This window comes from Indicator indicator, chromosome 2, assembly GCF_027791375.1.
Source record: "Indicator indicator isolate 239-I01 chromosome 2, UM_Iind_1.1, whole genome shotgun sequence".
Taxonomy (NCBI): Eukaryota; Metazoa; Chordata; class Aves; order Piciformes; family Indicatoridae; genus Indicator; species Indicator indicator.
In genome coordinates this window covers 27518809-27534355 of record NC_072011.1, presented here as the reverse complement: position 1 = coordinate 27534355, position 15547 = coordinate 27518809, and positions in this window count along the sequence as shown.

Genomic DNA, 15547 nt, shown 5'->3' with positions numbered 1-15547 from the left:
CTTGCTTCACCCTGACAACCGCCCAAACTGCGCTAGCGGTAGGACCAGTCCCGCAGATTCGTCTCCGCTGCCGGCGATAATACTGACCCTGCAGCAAATCCGAGGAAACGAGGAGCGGCGGGCTAGCGGCCACCCTCACTACTGGCCTCACTACTGGAGGCGCAGAGACCGTGACGCCCCGACGCCTCTCGTGTTCGCAGCACCTGGAAACTGCGGGGGCGAATCGGCAACGCAGCCAGCAGCGCCGCAAGTGGCGGGCGGGAAGTTTAAAGCAGGGGTAGCAGTAACGGCTGAGCTGCGTGGCCTTGCGCATTTAGTGGCACCGTGACCCACCTGCCCCCTTGAACTACTTGTTAGTGCCTCTTTCCGGGTGCTACCCGGAGAACCTAAAACGACTCATCCACCCTCTTCCCCTCGCACCCGGAGGCTACAGCTGCTCTGTGTTCTGGCTCTCACCTGAAAGGAGAAAGCAGAGGGACCACTGAAACGGGTTTCATGAGAGAACAATCTCCTTTCCTTTCCCCTTTCTGGAGATGAGCTCGCTCCCGCAGCAAGGAAAGCGTAGTCCCTGCCTTCTGAGGGGGAAAACTCCTTCCGGCTGGCAGCACGCCCCACCACTGAGCTAGCCTGCTCCACTGCCCACAAAGGCACCTGGCCTCGAAGAATATTAAGAGGGCTTCTAGAATCCTTATTTTATAATGAGCATTTTCCTGATGTTAAAATGCTGGGGATGTGTCGTGAGTGTGTGAGGGTCCAATGCTTTTGTGCTTTACAAAGATATAAAGCTTTGTAAGTTGTGCTTAATTTGCAGCACTACTTGTTGCTTTCAGACCTCCTTTTCATGCAGAACTTTTTATGATTTTGCTTGAAGAGAATGCAAATACATGATAAAGAACTTCACAAGTTACAAATATTCAAAGTGAGCAAGTACATCTTCCAAGTAGAGCAGGACCTTGTTGAAGGTTGATTTCCAAAAGTGTGCAGCAAGCGGCACTTTTTCTTTACTGGTGCCCTAAAAACACAGCAAAATCAGCAAAATAATGCCCTGCTTCTTGCTGAGCCTACAAGAGGTACTACTGGATTTCTGAGCCTGTTTCTGTATTTGCTCAAGGAATACAGCACTGGGTGTCAAAGTCCATTGGTTCAACCTATGCAAATCTCTCTGTAGAGCATTCCTACCCTCAAGCAGATGAACATTCCCACTTAATTTTGTGTCTGCAAACATACTGAGGGTGCACTAAATTGCCTAGTCTAAATTATTGACAAAGATGTTAAACAAGACTGACCCTGGCACTGAGCCAACTGGATTTAACTCCATTTGCCTCAACTCACTAGACTCGGCCATCCAGACAGTTTTTAACATTTCTTTCAGCATTTCAGTGCTTCCTACAAATACAATATTTCAAATACAGTTTACAGATAGCCCTTTCTGAGCTCTGCAAAACACCAGAATCTTATTTAACTAGATATTCAACACCTAGAGGGCAGCAAAGCATTCTAATAGTCCAGTTTTCTATCCAGTACACAAAGTACCACCTCAGACTGTCTCACATTTCAAGGAAATGTTACCATTTTGAATGTATGTAATTCCCAAATCTACATTTATGGAAATGATTGAAACTCATTGCAAATGATATGCCAAAATTATTTTTACTGTCCGTAAATGCAATGCAAATGTGACTACAGTTACCACTGTAAGAAAGAAGAAAGTGTTTTTCATGGGAAATGCAGTATTCTGTAAAATTTACACTGCATTATTTAAAAAAAAACTTTAAATTATGTGGTGGCATTGCTACAGGCTCTTACACAATTTAAATCAGCCTAAGCTTTCAAAATCATGCATAGAATGTCTATTTAGGACATGGGAATATACATACATTCAAAGTTTGTGCATCTGCTCAAAGTACTGTGAATGTCTTATACAATAACAAAGTATATCTAGACTTGGTTTTTTCCATTGTGGGACTAATTAGTCCAGTGGGACTGTCTCCCTAACCCAATGTGCTGTTTTACTCTAATTAGTCCAGTGGGACTTATTAGAGTAAAACAGCACATTGGGTCAGAATTTGGAGATCTATATATTGACAAATCCCAATCAATATAAACTGTTGGAAGCAGGAAAAAGTATTCTTCTGAAGTGTTTCATATAAAATCTTTAAAGATGAATCATGCCAACCGCACTTTGAATTTTTTTTGCCCCAGGCAACACATTTTAGCATATAGACTACATTTTTTTGGAGGAAAATATTCATAGAAACATAGAATTGCTATGAAAAATCCTTGCTTTTGAAACTGTGGAGAGTTCACCTCTTCAATTGCTCTCCCCCAAATAGTGTATTTACCCCATTGGGCTAAAATCCATCGATGAATCAAATTTGCAGGATTGCTAAAAAAAACTGAGAGGAGGGAAATAAATTTACTTCTTGAAAACCTCTCCAGCATGAGCAGATTGGATTTGAGGAAGAAATTCTTCACCAGGAAGCTGGTGAGACACTGGAACAGGTTGCCCAGAGAGGTGGTAAAAGCCCCATCTCTGAAGGTTTTTAAGGCCAGGCTGGATGTGACTCTGGGCAACCTGATCTAGTGTGAGGTGTCCCTGCCCATGGCAGGGGGGTTGGAACTAGATGATCTTTAAGGTCCCTTCCAACCCTAACAATTCTATAATTCTATGAGCACACAAGCTGAAATGTTGCTGAAACTAATAAGTAATTGCAGAAAGTGTCTCAGAGCCTTTCACAAAAATGATGAGTTTTGCATCTTCCTTCACCCAGCTATTTTTCCTTTCAACATCAAGTCAACAGCTCTAAACTGAAGAATGACATAAAAATATTTCCTTCCTGAAATAACAGCAAACACATATAAATACACTGTACATGCAGAATACACATCCTTTAGAAAAAGTGCCCACAGCTGAGTCTGGGAACTCCTCTTACATTACCATTATTAAAAAGAAAGCTGTTACAGGAGTAGAGATGAGATATGGTTTCTTCATATGACTCACTGATATGGAACTAGGCAAAAAGTCACTTAATATTTCACTTTTTCTGCACTCCTTTGGAGTATTTTTTCCACCTCTTACTGCAGAAGACCATAAGGAATCAATAAAGTGTAAGAAAGCCTACAGTTTATGATGCTTAATATCTTCAATTATTCATTACAATTTTACTGGAAGGTTATAGAGCTTATTTGTCAATAGACCAATGGCACTACTCTGGAATTAAAAGTAGTACCAGCATGAATATATGGTGGCAAAACTGGTTGGTAAGGGATTTTTTTGTTGGATAGGTTTGTGGGTTTCTTAGGGATTTTGTTCGTTTTTCTTTTAATCATAGAATTGTTAGGCTTGGAAGGGACCTCAAGGATTGTCGGAGAAGGGAGATGCGGACACCAGATGGTTCATCAGCAAGTCTCATTTATTGGCACTTAGCATTGAGGTTAAATACAATAGTTAATTAGCTCATACATATTGCAAAATTAAAGCTCATTATTGGTTACTGACTATCTGCGTCACTCCGGCATACTTCTGCATCCCTGTGGCTACAAGCTAACTTTCTGTTCCGCTTCGACATTCTGTTTATCTCCATTCTTCTTGGCTTCTGTCTTTTCAAGGACTGTCTGTCCTTGACGTTACCCTTGCCTTATTTCTCTCTCATCAGTAAGTTAATCTGACTATGGCCTTTTTCTGTAAGCCAATCCTGTATGACATCCTCCACACTTCCCCCGTTTTCTTTTTGGGCCAACAGGTTAGTTTGCCATGTCTTCTCAATCATCCTGCTAACCATTGTTAAAGGTGGAAAAGGAGTATGTGCCATAATCTGTATTTCTTCCTTAAAGTCCGCATCAATCACACCAGGCAGCACAAAAAGTCCCATGATTGAGGTGGACGATCTGCCGAGCAACAACCCTCCATAGCACTGTCCCTTTATTTGTATAGGTCCATAAAGTCCTGTAGGAATTTTTGTAGGTCGTGTTGTTGTCAATGTGACTCTTACTGCTGCTGCCAGGTCGAGTCCCAAGCTCCCTGCTGTTGCAGGTTGAAGACAGGAGGTGGCACTGATGTTACGGCAGCTACTTGTGTCCGGGCGCGGCTGCCTTTCGCGCTGCGCTGGGCGTTTCCCGACCGGCGGCGGCATGCAGAGGAGTTGTGACTATCGCTTCTACAGTTTTGACACCAGACACCTGTTGCTTGACATTCTCTCCTAATGTGACCTCCTCCTCCGCAACGATAACATCTCAAAGAAGCTTGACGCCGATCGGTGGAGGTTGCTGGAGCCACCGTAGAAGCTCGGAGCGGTGCAAGAGCAGCAAGTACTTGATTTTGTGTCAATTCTGCCTGTTTCTGCAAACCTACTCCTAACTCTTTAATAGCATTGACCAGAAAGGCCTGTTGCCCCGAGGGTTGCAATGCCATTCTCTCTAGTGCCTCCTCTATAGACCAATTCGCTCCTAAAGTTGCTAATACCCTTTTTGTGACCTCATTGCTGTTCTGTAAGGCGCACTGTTTTAGCAGAGCACCCCTCATGTAGTCCGGTACTCCGGCTTTCTCTATTGCTGCAGCGGCTTTGTCTATAAAGCTTCCAAATGACTCATCCCTTCCTTGTTTAATTCCCATGTACATAGGTACTCCCGTACTATCTTTCACCTGATCCATAGCCAACCTTACTAGTCGCATAGCTTCCCTTACTTTCTCTGGACCCATTATCATTTGAGCTTCTGTCCTGCGATAAAGCCCTATTCCCATTAATTCATCCAGCGTAATTCCCTGAAGCGGATCTCCCGGCCCCCTTTGCACACTTATAGATTCCTGCACCCGTGCCTGCCAATGAGCATTGAATAACAGCTGTTGATGTTGTGTAAACATTAATTTTGCTATACTCCGTAGATCATTAGGCACAAGCAGCTGTGTATCAAACAAATAATCTAACATCTGCTTAACAGGTTCACTCTTAAATCCGAACTGACTCACTGTCTGTCTCAACTGTGCTAGTAGTTTCCAATCTAATGGTGTATAAGTACCCACTTGCTGTACTTGTCCATTCTGATCTACTTGCTGGTCATAAAATACGGGAAATGCCCATTCTTTCGCCGCCTCCACCTGCACCTCATCTCCATTCTCCAACCCATTCTTTGCCAAGGCATTCCATGCTTCCCGCCTCTGCTTTACCATCTCCTCCCACAGGTCACTAAGTGCCCCAGGGACAGGTTCTGGCTCCTGCAGTGGTTGAGAAGCACCAATCTCAGTGGCCTTGTGGGCTGTGTTAGCGCTAATGGGTTCAGAAGATACAGGAGATTCTGATACCTCTTCTAAGGAAGGTGCAGTGGGCTCGGCAGAGCTGGTTGTGGCACCCGTACCTCCAGCAAGGGGTATTACCACCCGCGTCACACTCGGTGCACGGGGCTCATCCTCTGATCCATACTGTGCATTCTTTTTATACGCCTCTGCTGCCTCTTTAGCTGCCCTTCTCTCTGATTCTTGTTTTAACAACTCATTATGCACTACTCTCCAGATTTTCCCTAACTTTTTTGCCGTCTTATCATCCTCCAGGACCGCACTCCATAACTCATCTCCTAACTTTCTCCATTCTGTGATTTCATGAATTGTATGTGGATTCCCAAAACAACCTTTTGCATGACCCCATGCTAACAATCCCGTGAGGTCTTTTCTTACATCTATCTCCTTCACCCCCCTCCTTTCTAGGTGGGTCATAAATAAATCATATGCTGCTTGCCTGTCCATTTTTGTCGTCAGCGCTGTTGCAACTCTCCGGCTCCGGCAGCACGTATGGCCCAGGACCACCGCTGTAGCTCCTGAGGGTGCCTTCCCTCCTACGTTTGGCACCGGCCCGGTTGCGTCGGGTCCCAACCCAACTTCACCGACCGTGGCGCGTCCTCCCCCGTTTTCTTTTAGCGAGACGCAGAGGATTCGGACGTCGGGGTCACCATTTGTCGGAGAAGGGAGATGCGGACACCAGATGGTTCATCAGCAAGTCTCATTTATTGGCACTTAGCATTGAGGTTAAATACAATAGTTAATTAGCTCATACATATTGCAAAATTAAAGCTCATTATTGGTTACTGACTATCTGCGTCACTCTGGCATACTTCTGCATTCCTGTGGCTAAAAGCTAACTTTCTGTTCCGTTTCGACATTCTGTTTATCTCCATTCTTCTTAGCTTCTGTCTTTTCAAGGACAGTCTGTCCTTGGCGTTACCCTTGCCTTATTTCTCTCTCATCAGTAAGTTAATCTGACTATGGCCTTTTTCTGTAAGCCAATCCTGTATGACATCCTCCACACTTCCCCCGTTTTCTTTTTGGGCCAACAGGTTAGTTTGCCATGTCTTCTCAATCATCCTGCTAACCATTGTTAAAGGTGGAAAAGGAGTATGTGCCATAATCTGTATTTCTTCCTTAAAGTCCGCATCAATCACACCAGGCAGCACAAAAAGTCCCATGATTGAGGTGGACGATCTGCCGAGCAACAACCCTCCATAGCACTGTCCCTTTATTTGTATAGGTCCATAAAGTCCTGTAGGAATTTTTGTAGGTCGTGTTGTTGTCAATGTGACTCTTACTGCTGCTGCCAGGTCGAGTCCCAAGCTCCCTGCTGTTGCAGGTTGAAGACAGGAGGTGGCACTGATGTTACGGCAGCTACTTGTGTCCGGGCGCGGCTGCCTTTCGCGCTGCGCTGGGCGTTTCCCGACCGGCGGCGGCATGCAGAGGAGTTGTGACTATCGCTTCTACAGTTTTGACACCAGACACCTGTTGCTTGACATTCTCTCCTAATGTGACCTCCTCCTCCGCAACGATAACATCTCAAAGAAGCTTGACGCCGATCGGTGGAGGTTGCTGGAGCCACCGTAGAAGCTCGGAGCGGTGCAAGAGCAGCAAGTACTTGATTTTGTGTCAATTCTGCCTGTTTCTGCAAACCTACTCCTAACTCTTTAATAGCATTGACCAGAAAGGCCTGTTGCCCCGAGGGTTGCAATGCCATTCTCTCTAGTGCCTCCTCTATAGACCAATTCGCTCCTAAAGTTGCTAATACCCTTTTTGTGACCTCATTGCTGTTCTGTAAGGCGCACTGTTTTAGCAGAGCACCCCTCATGTAGTCCGGTACTCCGGCTTTCTCTATTGCTGCAGCGGCTTTGTCTATAAAGCTTCCAAATGACTCATCCCTTCCTTGTTTAATTCCCATGTACATAGGTACTCCCGTACTATCTTTCACCTGATCCATAGCCAACCTTACTAGTCGCATAGCTTCCCTTACTTTCTCTGGACCCATTATCATTTGAGCTTCTGTCCTGCGATAAAGCCCTATTCCCATTAATTCATCCAGCGTAATTCCCTGAAGCGGATCTCCCGGCCCCCTTTGCACACTTATAGATTCCTGCACCCGTGCCTGCCAATGAGCATTGAATAACAGCTGTTGATGTTGTGTAAACATTAATTTTGCTATACTCCGTAGATCATTAGGCACAAGCAGCTGTGTATCAAACAAATAATCTAACATCTGCTTAACAGGTTCACTCTTAAATCCGAACTGACTCACTGTCTGTCTCAACTGTGCTAGTAGTTTCCAATCTAATGGTGTATAAGTACCCACTTGCTGTACTTGTCCATTCTGATCTACTTGCTGGTCATAAAATACGGGAAATGCCCATTCTTTCGCCGCCTCCACCTGCACCTCATCTCCATTCTCCAACCCATTCTTTGCCAAGGCATTCCATGCTTCCCGCCTCTGCTTTACCATCTCCTCCCACAGGTCACTAAGTGCCCCAGGGACAGGTTCTGGCTCCTGCAGTGGTTGAGAAGCACCAATCTCAGTGGCCTTGTGGGCTGTGTTAGCGCTAATGGGTTCAGAAGATACAGGAGATTCTGATACCTCTTCTAAGGAAGGTGCAGTGGGCTCGGCAGAGCTGGTTGTGGCACCCGTACCTCCAGCAAGGGGTATTACCACCCGCGTCACACTCGGTGCACGGGGCTCATCCTCTGATCCATACTGTGCATTCTTTTTATACGCCTCTGCTGCCTCTTTAGCTGCCCTTCTCTCTGATTCTTGTTTTAACAACTCATTATGCACTACTCTCCAGATTTTCCCTAACTTTTTTGCCGTCTTATCATCCTCCAGGACCGCACTCCATAACTCATCTCCTAACTTTCTCCATTCTGTGATTTCATGAATTGTATGTGGATTCCCAAAACAACCTTTTGCATGACCCCATGCTAACAATCCCGTGAGGTCTTTTCTTACATCTATCTCCTTCACCCCCCTCCTTTCTAGGTGGGTCATAAATAAATCATATGCTGCTTGCCTGTCCATTTTTGTCGTCAGCGCTGTTGCAACTCTCCGGCTCCGGCAGCACGTATGGCCCAGGACCACCGCTGTAGCTCCTGAGGGTGCCTTCCCTCCTACGTTTGGCACCGGCCCGGTTGCGTCGGGTCCCAACCCTACTTCACCGACCGTGGCGCGTCCTCCCCCGTTTTCTTTTAGCGAGACGCAGAGGATTCGGACGTCGGGGTCACCATTTGTCGGAGAAGGGAGATGCGGACACCAGATGGTTCATCAGCAAGTCTCATTTATTGGCACTTAGCATTGAGGTTAAATACAATAGTTAATTAGCTCATACATATTGCAAAATTAAAGCTCATTATTGGTTACTGACTATCTGCGTCACTCCGGCATACTTCTGCATCCCTGTGGCTACAAGCTAACTTTCTGTTCCGCTTCGACATTCTGTTTATCTCCATTCTTCTTGGCTTCTGTCTTTTCAAGGACTGTCTGTCCTTGGCGTTACCCTTGCCTTATTTCTCTCTCATCAGTAAGTTAATCTGACTATGGCCTTTTTCTGTAAGCCAATCCTGTATGACATCCTCCACAAAGGATCATCTAGTTCCAGCCCCTCTGCCATGGGCAGGGACACCTCACACTAGATCAGGTTGCCCAGAGCCACATTCAGCCTGGCCTTAAACACCTCCAGGAATGGGGCTTCTACCACCTCCAGTGTCTCACCACCCTCATGCTGAAGAACTTCTTCCGAACACCCAATCTGAATCTACCCATTTCTATTTTTTTTTTCCAATCCCCCTTGTCCTATCACTACCTGACACCCTAAAAAGTCCCTCCCCAGCTTTCTTGTAGGCCCTCTTAAGATACTAGAAGGCCATAATAAGGTCTTCTGAGAGCCTTCTCTTCTCTAGACTGAATAGCCCCTACTCTCTCAATCTGTCTTCATGGGAGAGGTGCTCCAGCACTCTAATCAACCTCGTGGCCCTTCTCTGGACATGCTCTAGCACATCCAGATACTTCCTGTAACAGGGGTTCCAGAACTGGATGCAGTACTCCAGGTGGGGTCTCACCAGAGCGCAGTAGAGAGGGAGAATCACCTCCCTCAACCTGCTGGCTATGTGTGGCAGTTTGGGCTGGGTGCCCCCTGCCACTGCCACATAAATTACAGCTCTGGTGTCCTGGGTGCCCACCCAATAGGGGTGGACACAGGAAACGGCGTATTTCTACCCATAAATCCTGCGCCCTATAAATCCATCTGCAAAGCCATTCTCTTTCTCTTTCTTCCCTCTCTGCTCCAATGGGAGATGTCCTTTCTTATTGGGTAATGCTGGGGGAGTATCCTCAAGGCCACTTAGGCCTGTCTAGGCCTAATGCCAGGAGGAGAATGGGGGAGGGGGGGGGCAGTCTCAGACCTGGCCAGCCTGAGACTTGCCTAGCAGTGGGAAGGGGAAGAAAGAGCCCTGGGGGTTTGGGTTTACCCTCAGGTGGGGAGAAGGGAAGGATTGGGAAGCTTTGGGAATTCTGTGAGGGGTTCTGTATGCTTTAGGGATATTCTTGGCACTAACCTTTGTAGTATTTTGTAGCTTCACCAACTGCTTTTCCATTTAAACTCTCCATCACTCTCCAATCCATTTGTGTGAGTGTCATTCTTTTGTCCCTTTCGGGGCAAGATATGTTCTGGCTGGCCTCAAACCAGCACACTATGCTTCTCTTGATGCAGCCCAGGATGTGATTGGCTTTCTGGGCTGCAAGTGCACTCTAGTGGCTCATGTTGAGCTTCTCATCCACCAGCACCCCCAAGTCCTCCTCAGGACTGCTCTCAAGCCAGTCCCTGCCCAGCCTATATCGGTGCTTTGGAATGCCATCCAGATGCAGGACCTTGCATTTGGTCTTGTTGATCCTCATGAGGTTGGCTTGGGCCCACCTCTCCAGCCTGTCAAGGTCCTTCTGGGTGCTATCCCTTCCCTCCAGCGTGTCTGCTGCACCACACAGTTTGGTAACAGCCACCCTTTGGTGGCTATTGTTTTCCCTGGAAAAAAAATTAACTTTTCAAATGTTCTGACATTTCCTCAGTTTTCCACCAATTTCTAGTCATAACATCATGAGTGTCAATAGAGTGATCAGGAACGAGTACTCAATACCGAAATAAAAGGGCATAATAATTTTAATGATAAATTCTGATATGAGATCTATTACTTTTCACTACAATGCTTTTCTCAGAGTTAATTATACAGAGTATTAAAAATTCTGTTTAGCTCTCAGGCTCTTGTTCATCAATACCTTACAGTTTTATACCAATTCAGAAGAGTATTCTAAGCTTATATGTGCTTTTTAGATTTGAGTATGTATAAATCTGTGGAGCCACATCCCCACGACGCAGGACACAGATAGGGGACAGGTACTGAGTTTCAAATCACATGGCCAGCCTGTTCACTTGGGAAATGGCTATAGCAGATCTTGTATTTGAGTGAGGATGTTGCCACACTTCAGGAAAAGTCAAAGGCCCAAACAGTTTCCATGGCCATTTCTCGTCATTTCACTATGATTCACATGGTAAATTCTTTCTGCCCTACTCCTCATGAACAGTCTCTTCACAGAATCACAGAATCAACCAGGTTGGAAAAGGCCTCAGAGATCAAGTCCAACCTATTACCTAATACCTCTTGACAACTAAACCATGGCTCCAAGTGCCACATCCAATCTATTTTTGAACACCTCCAGGGATGGTGACTCCACCACCTCCCTGGGCAGCCCATTCCACTGGCTAATTACTCTTTCTGTGAAGAACTTTCTCCTCACCTTGAGCCTAAGCTTCCCCTGATGCAGCTTCAGACTGTGTCTTCTCATTCTGTCACTGGTTGCCTGGGAGAAGAGACCAACCCCCACCTGGCTACAACCTCCCTTCAGGTAGTTGTAGACAGCAATGAGGTCTCCCCTGAGCCTCCTCTTCTCCAGGCTAAACAATCCCAGCTCCCTCAACCTCTCCTCATAGGGGAGGCCTCATAGGGTTCAAGGCCTCTCACCAGCCTCGTTGCCCTTCTCTGGACACATTCAGGTATCTCAATGTCCTTCTTAAATTGAGGAGCCCAGAACTGGACACAGGACTCAAGGTGTGGTCTAAGCAGTGCTGAGCACAGGGGCAGAATGACTTCCCTGCTCCTGCTGGCCTCACTATTTCTGATGCAGGCCAGGATGCCATTGGCCTTCTTGGCCACCTGGGCACACTGCTGGCTCATGTTCAGCTGCTGTCAACCAGTACCCCCAGGTCCCTTTCCACCTGGCTGCTCTCCAGCCACTGTGTCCCCAGCCTGTAGCTCTGCATGGGCTTGTTGTGGCCAAAGTGCAGCACCTGGCACTTGGACTTGTTGAATGCCATCCTGTTGGACTCTGCCCATCTGTCCAGCCTGTCAAGGTCCTTCTGCAGAACCCCCCCACCCTCTAACAGATTGACTCCTGCCCCCAGCTTGGTGTCATCTGCAGACTTAATTATGGCAGACTCTATCCCCTCATCTAGATGATCAATAAAGATATTAAACAGGATTGGGCCCAACACTGATCCCTGGGGGACACCACTAGTGACTGGCCTCCAACTGGATGTTTCACCATTCACTACCACCTCTTAATGTTGTTCATAATTCCATGGATGTAAGTGGAGGCTGTTGGATAAAGTACAGCTTGAACTGACTGAAGTACCTAAACCTTGCTTTTAATATAACCAAGTGTCAGGCAGCAATTATTAAATTAAGTCTTGGCACCATCTGGATATCTATATATGCTTGTCAAAAATCCGCAGCATTCTGAGTTATATGAAGACGGTCTATGTGCCAACTACTGATGAAAGATGGATGTATTCTTGTTTCACAAATTCTTATTTGAGAGAGCAGTCTTATTATACTTGGTATTATTCTTCAAGGAGGTTGCAACAACAGCTGTTCACATTACTGAAGTTACAAACTTATTGAAAGTGTAACATTTTATAGTCTTCACATCAAAATGCTGGAAACACTAAAGGTAGAACTTGGCTGCCTCATTATAAATGTTAGCATCTGCATCTGACATGTCTGACTTAAAATTAAAAATTTTCTTCTTTCCAGTACATAGATAAATACTAAATGGAAAGTCTTGAGGAGATAGTTATCCAGTATAGCTCTCCGTTGTCTTTCTCCTATTTCCTCAAAAACATTCTCTTTAGTAACAGCCTTCATTAACCTGTGCTATTTTGTAATGAAAGCATGATATAAAAATGTCTTCCTTGTCTTAATACCTTAAGAACCTACATTATTTTACAGTAGCTGTGGATCTCTCCTTAAAACCACCTTAAAATGAAACTTGTCTTTGGGCTTAGTTTTGATGAAGTGACATTAATTTAGCACTTCAGAATATACTTTCTTATTGCACCTCAAAACAGGACTAATACTGAAATGTGAGACTATACATGCAGTGTAGCCCACTCTTTTCATTCCTAGTCTGCAGACAAAGATAAAATCTCAGACAGAAAGAATAACTCAGAGTCCATGCCTACAGATTCTTTAGAGGCATTGAGAGACACTTCAGTGCCAGATGAGTGTTGATGCCCTCAGCAACAGGAGGAGGTGGAGCAGTTCTAAACACAAGGATTTGGAGAGCTTCACTATTTTAACACTACAACAAAGTTTCTGAAACTTTTGATACCCCTCAAACGCTGTTAAAGACAACACTCTTAAAGACAACAGCAGATTACTCGTTCCACCCAGTATTTTCATGTTTCCATAGAGCTGGGAAAAGGGGTTAGTTTTGACTCATCTTTCATCTTGCTGTATAAACGTGTAAATATAACTAAGAAATTTTTCCCAGTGAATAATACAGTAATTTTGAACAAAAACATTATTGCACAGCTTGCAATTAATCTGTTGAAAACAAATGTTGTTTTGCTTGTGGATCTGCCCACATATTTCTGAAGCATGTTAAGGGAGGATGGTTGTGACATATACCCCCTAGTTCAAAACTTTACAATAGTAATGAATAATCATGCTTTGCATTTGTGATTCATGCATCAGCAGAAAGAGAGGTGTTTCAGTCTGTTTCATGCCTTACCACAGCACTAAGAGAATCTGAACCAAGTCCCACCTGGGATACTTTTGACTCATCCCTTTGAGTTCCTTCTTCCTCAGAAACTTCCTGTTCTTCCCAAACACAAATGTTCTCATTTCAAACTTCCCTAACTATTTTGCACAAGTAAGCCACAGACTCGTGTGTCAGCTTTTCTCTGTTCCCCTTACTGGGCTTGCTTCAGTCAACAGTTCTCCATTTGACCTTTGAGTAGGCTACTTAAAAACGTGGACTGTCTTTATTGTACTCCTGAAGACCTCTGTTCTGCAAAAAATTTCATGAGGAAATACAAATACTTACAGAATATCATAAAGAAGAGCAATCCAAAACATTATGACGAGCAATGGTGTCCTCTAGAACAGCCCACCCCTTCTGCCTTGGCCGCGCTTCCACCGGTCTGCTCCCGCTCCCCGGCGCGGCCGGCACCAGCAGCGCCTGGCCACCGAGTAGCGCCGCGGGTCCCGGAGCTCCCGGAGCAAGGCGGGGCAGGCGGACGGGCGGGAGGGCCGACAGCACGGTACTGTGCAGGCCGCGGGAAGCCACCCGGCAGCTGCTGTCGGCGGGAGGCGGGGCGGGTCTCCTGCGGCCTTGCCGGGGAGCCAGGAAGGCGGCTCTTCGCCGTGGGGCAGTGGGAAGGGTGCGGAGTTGCTTTGTTTCTTTGTCCGTGACACCTACAGCTTCCACCGAGGCTCTGGCTGTGCGAGGTTAGATCTGTCGGGTGCGCCTGCAAAGAGACCGGGCCGCGGGTGCGCCCCTGCGTAGCAGGGCCGGAGGAGGCGGCGGAAGGTAACGCGGGCCGGTGGGACCCGGGCAGGGCCGAGCAGCGGCAAGATGAGGTCGGGTGAAGTCTCTGGTTCAAGGCGTCAGGGTTAGGTCTGGAAGCCTTACAGCTTCGGCGTTCCTGCTGCTTCTGATTCCCACCTCTTGACCCGTGTGTGGCTGCACTGCGGTGGCCGCGCTGGAGGCAGGGAGCGTTCACATAGCTGAGTTATTCCTGTGTTCATTTTTTTTCCAGTTGCCTCCAGTGAAATTGCTGACTTGCATGAAGTTAGGTGAGATTTGCAGGACAGGTAATAGCTCAAATTGTATCAGGTTTCATTTCTTACGCTTAAATTCCTTGTGAAGCAAATAGAAAGTCGGCCACAGACGCTGCAGGATTTCCCAGAGTTGGGAAAATTCTGTTCATAGTTTGCCTTTGTACACTTGTTACCAGCCTCGGTATTCTCCTGTCACTTGTAGGCATCCTGCTTCCGGTTCTTTGCTCGTCTACATTCTTTACAATTAATAAAAATACATTTGTAATAAAAGGTGGTGATTTTTTATCTGGAGTAAGTACTTTATGGTGTCAGGAAGTTAAATCTTGCAGCACTGCTAGAAGTAGAGCAGTACGCTTGTGTGTAAGGAAAGCGGCATGCCACCTTCCTCAATACTTACCCAAGAAGCCTATGGAAGGGCCAAGTGCATCAGGGAGCCGCTCCAGGGCTCGCCGTGAAGCTACTGTTGTGCAAGTTCTGCTTTGAAGTCTGTTTTGTGAGAGAAGTAGTAAGAAAGTTTTGATAAAAAGCTGTTTGTGTCAGTGGACGTAAGTATCGCATCTGTAAATCTTCAGAGCGCTTTTTGTAATTACTTAGACCAGCACTAGGACTTAGGATGAATGGCAAGCCACGAGTGGGCTGTGAAGGTAAAAGATGCCAGAGCTAAGAGAGTTGTTTTAAATGAATAGTCGGGGTGTGCAGCTTTGTAACTTAGATGCTCAATTCATTGTAGCAGAAGTAGTGTGCACTGCCTTTTTTTGAGGTGTGTTAATTTTCATGGTTTTAGATGCCAGGCTAGCTGTTGCCCTGATTGTTATCCCTGGCTGTTGCTGCCCAAGCTTATGTTGCCCATGGCTGCATGTATGCTATGCTGTTAGCTGTTGGAGCCCTGTCACATAAGAGCTCTTCAGCAGTCTCTTCTCTGTTCGCTAAGCCTGAACCACTGTAAACCAGTAAAATTTGTATAAATGTGGGGTTTACTAGTCAAGATATTTGTTTAAAAAAAGAAAAAAGGGGGGAGAAGAATACTTGTAACTAATTGCTAGTGTCCAAAAGAAGCACATGCTTTGCCAGCAGCCCTCACAAGATGATACATTAGATTTCAAACAATAGTAAATGTGTTAAAGATTGCATCACTAT